Raw genomic sequence first — 5748 nt, 5'->3', positions numbered from 1 at the left:
CCAATTCACTGGTGGGACACGTTTGTTTCCATGTCTCTGACATTGTAACCTCTCAAGACAGATCCAGAGCTCCGCAGCTGAATCTGTCAGCAACTCCCGTTTACAAAGTGTAGAATTTACTGTTAGGAATGTAACCAAAGATGCACCACCGGAAGGAGAGGGGTGAAGGGGAGTGAACGGGCCGACATCGGGTCTCTACACATGGACGCGAGCGGTGCCCCCAGGCGGATTCCCAGATTGACGACGTTGTGAGTGCTTAAAGGCCTTTTCACACACGGGAAGCGACTGGTTAATTATTTTTCCAATAAATTGACCCATAACAATTGTTTGGGAAACGGTGCTACAGATCCTATATCCTGCTGCAAAGCCATACTGGTATAGGTGCATTATGATACATCAGGATTTATGAGCAATGTAAATTCTTAGGCTCTGTGTAACCATGCACGTTGTCTAAGAGTAAAAAAAAAACATTATTCACAGCCATGTGGCCTCTGGGGATCAACAGCGCAGGAAGCACATTCACACCAGGAAACAGTCTTCTACTGCTATCTGTCCACTAGGCACTTATACCAGATCAGTTGGGGCTACTTTGGGAGTGGGTGACCTACCCCGCAACTAGTGCTTGCAAGCCTGCAGTATTCTAAACATTAGAACTTCATACTGCAGCTACATGTGATATGACTTCTCATCGTATGTATAAATCTTATGTATAAATTGCACAAGATGATTTTAAATAGCTGTGTCTAGACTGTGTGCGAAAGGGAGCACCCTCTGATGACAGATACACTAATGCATCTTGGGACCCTCTGGAGGCTCAACAGGCCATCATGTAGTCCTGACAGTAGTAGACTACTGTATGTTTCACCTGTCATTGCTTATCCATGTTTTGGTGGAAGGGGAAGAAAGAAAGAGAAAAATACAAAATAGTTCACATGAATCTCGAAGTTGCCTTAAATCAGATCGGCCAAAACTGTTGCATCTTTAAAATAACGTAGTTCATTCATCCTACTCATCTTCGGGGTTTCCCAGTTGAAATCACCAACCTGCCTGGGCGGAAAGATGGTCTTGTGGTCGAGGTTTGGGTGCGAGTGTTTTGGTCGATTTGGGTATGGTCTGCGATAATGGAATCCCCCTTATGCACTTTTAGAAATTGAAAACTTTCCATAATGTAGTCACCACTTTGCATTTGGTTCTGTATAGCCTCCTACGCGCATACGTCAAGGGATGCTTCACCAGACTTATCTCACTATGCTTAAAGGGACATTTCACCGCTGGAAGAAACTGCAGTCACTCAATGTTAATAGTATTTGTAGTACAGTAGATAAAGTGTTTGACGGGATTGCTGAATTCCTACAATGGCCATAATGCACTGCCCCTTCTTGAGGAGAGAGGGAGGCTGCGTGGAGGTGGGACTTGTAGTCCAGGAATGAAGTGAGACCACATTTTGGTCATGAACATGGCGTCATGGCTAAAATATCTAAAAACACATATTACAGACATAAACCCCCAGGAAAGTGTTTGTGTCCTAAACATTAAAATAGCTGGTTGCAATAGGGGTGAAGTGGCCCTTTAAAGGACGACTTCACCCATTTTCAACCTATATTCTTATATAATTGGACCTCACTAATGCTCATGATAAAATGGTAAACAAATCTACTGTCTCATATAGGAGGGCTGTGGACACTTTAAGAGTTTAAATTTGTACCATTAAGAGCAGCTTTACACCAACAATGATTAGCTACACCTGGCCTGCTCCATGGATTTGTCTACTCTATACTGTATGTGCTCATGCAGACAGACATGCAAACACAAAGTAACTTGTAGAAGAGGATGTCACTGCTTCACTTAGGCCTACACTCACTTTAAACATGTCAATGGCCTTGGGATGAAAGGCATGATGAAGTAATTTGTTGTACCGCAATCCAAATCCCTACGGCGACCTGGAGACAGGGGGTCATGCCTATGTTCCCTCAGCCCTATGTTCTCCCATTCCAAAACAGACCCTATGTTCCCTCAGCCCTATGTTCCCCCATTCCAAAACAGACCCTATGTTCCCTCAGCCCTATGTTCCCTCAATCCGATAAGTGCAAGTGTAATAAATGTAATAGTGTAATAAGTATAATAGTGTAATAAGTATAATAGTGTATAGTGTAATACAGACAGCATTTTTTTCCCAATGAAATTGGCTGACAGCTTGTCTCGTCTCGTCATAATAATAGGTTCATAATAATTACTCAAATTAATTAACTTATAATTATATCGGTCAGCCTCATGGTGGCGCTATAACAGCCCACTTTACGTTTTGGCTTATAACTCTTGAACCATATCGTGTGTACGGTTGCAAGTTGGTCATCTCCGTCAACTTTTTGCAAGTTTCTATAACCTGGACGTGGCAGAGCTTGCTATGACTCACGTAGTCCTGGGTGTCGCCTCTAGACGAGGCAGGTCACGTACATAGACTTTTAGGTTCGGGTAACTTATGTGAGTTGACCCTGGTATACCTATAGGGCATACCCCGGAGCATTTAGGTGGACCAGGACTGTCAGCTCAGTTAGCCTTTGGAGCATATGGCGCAAAAGGCCCATTCATAGTCGAATGAAACTGTGTGCCTGTGGCACCCAGGGGTCCCTGGAAGGGCCTCTGCTGTGTTTATATGCTGGTAGAATCTAAAGCAGCAGCATCAAATATTTGCAAGAAAAACTAAATAATTAATAATTAAACAGACTCTTAGGTTAGGTTTAGGTGTGCTTCCCCGTGGGAGGTTAGGGTGAGGGTTTGAGATGGTTAACATCGGTAGACTGTAGACAACTTGACTGCGTGTACTGTACGTGCGTTTGATTTGTGAGTTCTCTTGGCACAGTACCATGGGTGTGTACGCATAACAAAACCATGATGCTTCTATGCAATGATTGGTATGAAAAACATAATTGAAGCTGAGAAGTGTCGGCTATGTGGTTGACACGCACTGTGAGAAGATGAGTTCAGATATGTACCAGTGCCACTGTCTGCTATTTTGTTTAAAGCTGCATTACACCTCAAGCAGACTGAAATTATGAACCCTTTTGGGTGTTATTTTGTCCATAAAGTGATGCTATTCTTGTGTGATCCTGACCTCAACACAGGATTTGATATATCCAGACTAAAATTATTAATATTGCCGCCACCACCAATAACCATGATAATACAGCAGCTATCTGCACCCGGGGAAATCACTTTGCCAGCTTGTGAATGTGATGGACATTTGCATTAATATTTTATTTTTGCCACGGACATGCAAAACAAGTGATCAATGATATTACCAGAACACAAAGGTATAGCCTATAGTACTAATTGACTCTTGACGTGTCATAGCAATGGAAACATACCTGAGATTCAAAACAGATAATTAAGTACATGATGAGTGATTCATGAAGGACATGTCAGGATTTAAAGGAATGTTTCACTGTTCACTGTTTCACTGTGTTGTTGTGGAGCATTTGCTATAACAAAGTAGATAGACTAGACATGCAGTAGTGTCATTGCTGTAACTTGGCATCTGTAATGTGTTCTGTTGCTGCAGGGTGAACTACTGTATGGGTAGCATCATATATAGTATAATTGATGCCTTACAGCCCCCCCCCCCCCCCCCCCCTGTCTGTTTTGGAATGAGGGAACATAGGGCTGAGGGAACATAGGCCTGAGCGAACATAGGGCCGTACCCAAGTTCCCTCAGCCCTATGTTCGCTCAGGCCTATGTTCCAAAGTCCACTTAGTTTGAGGACCACATTTTGTAGAAAGAAGGATAGATCTTGCTAGCCACTTTACCTAAGTACAGTCAAGTGAAGTAAGTCTACAGCGATATCCAACCACATGAGGGCTTCTTTCTGTTTCTGGACAAACCTGACACTTCCACAGTGGCCTCAGTTAGTCGAGAGGTCTGAGGTTGAATTTGCCAGATGTTGAGATTCCCCGCTGCCCCTGGCTGGCTTGCTACTGTGGTTTCTAGTCCAGACTCCAGAAGGATGGGTTTACGTGGGGACTGTGGCCTTTGCGACTGGACTGACACAGCCTGGTGGTAACCTGCACCGCTCACCACCGCAGCCATTCCTAGGTGACAGTAGAGAGAGAGAGAGAGAGAGAGAGAGAGAGTCAGGGAATAATATCAGAAAAATCCAATCTGTGAATAAATTACTTATCAAGAAATGTCTTCACCAATGTGTTTGTAAAGGTGTCTAGTAACACATCTCACAAAGACTGAAATTCATTTTCCCTAGGGGAATCCGTGACAACATTTACATTTTTTATTATTTTTTAAGTAGCATGCAGAGGGGTCAAACTAGGGGTTTTTCATGATTCTGAATCCATTGCAAGTATTTGTTTTGCACGAAAAACAGTCCTTGGGCTAAAAACAGCCATAGCTGTCATCAAAAATGTGATGACCTGGAAAATTGTATAGCCCAAAGTATTTTTCCTGCCAAACAAATCCAAATAGATAGTATAGTATAGTATAGTTTTATTTATGTTACCCCAACTTTCCAACTTTCAGCAGGAAACCGGTGGATTGTGCAGTTCAAGTAGGGAATGAGGCATTACCCCAGGTGAAGGAGTTTAAGTATCTCGGGGTCTTGTTCACGAGTGAGGGGACTCAGGGGAGGACGGAGAAGGAGATCAGCCGACGAATCGGAGCGGCAGGGGCGGTATTGCAGTCGCTGTACCGCACTGTTGTGACGAAAAGAGAGTTGGGCCAGAAGGCAAAGCTCTCTGTCTACCGAGCAGTCTTCGTTCCTACTTTCACCTATGGTCATGAAGTGTGGGTCATGACCGAAAGAATAAGTTCACGAATTCAAGCGGCCGAAATGAGTTTTCTCCGACCGGTGGCTGGCATCTCCCTTAGAGATAGGGTGGGTCACGCGAGGGAGACTAGAGCCGCTGCTTCTTCGCCTGGAAAAGAGAAAGTTTAGGTGGTTCGGGCATCTGGTTAGGATGCCTCTCCCTAGGGAGGTCCTCGATGCACATCCCACTGGGAGGAGACCTCGGGGCAGACCAAGGTGCAGATAGAGGGATTACATCGACTCACTGGCCTTGGAACACCTCGGGATTCCCCAGGAGGAAGTTACTAATGTAGCTCTGGAGAGGAATGTCTGGAGCTCTCTGGTGGAGCTGTTGCCCCCGTGACCCAACTACGGATAAGCGGTTGAAGATGGATAGATGGACCCCAACTTTCCTCAGCTGTCACAGCTATAGGTTCTCCTAGGGAAACTGAATTTCAGACTTTGTGAGATGTGTTTATACTAGGCCTATACCAGACTACCAGAGACACCTTTACAAATGTATTGAAAGTCCCCTGAGAAAGAAAGTCAGTGCACACAGGGGGGAAAAGGCTATCATAACAATTGACAACATGATTGAACTATATAACATGTAAGTATGATGTTCGGCTCCACGTTAGTATTACACTCGGATCCAATTACACAGGTATAGCCAAGCACAATTCTTGTAGGTATAGGTACTACATTAGCAGTAACTAGATTTTGCGATTTCAATAGCAAAAGCTTGATAATTGGGCTTTATTAAGCTATTATATATATTGAAACAAAATCGACTTTGTATGACCGTCTGTGCGTCTGGGACAACAGACTGTGAGTGACGTGTCGAAAGTGAAAGTAAAAATTGTCCAGATATAATTTGGTTTACACCGCAGCATTCAGCACTGTGACGACAGTTTACGTATGTCTATCACCTATTAGGGGAGGAGAGCAGAAAGGCGCT

This window comes from Protomyctophum parallelum, assembly GCF_964188405.1.
Source record: "Protomyctophum parallelum genome assembly, chromosome: 4".
NCBI lineage: Eukaryota > Metazoa > Chordata > Actinopteri > Myctophiformes > Myctophidae > Protomyctophum > Protomyctophum parallelum.
Note: the sequence above shows the minus strand (reverse complement) of the source record.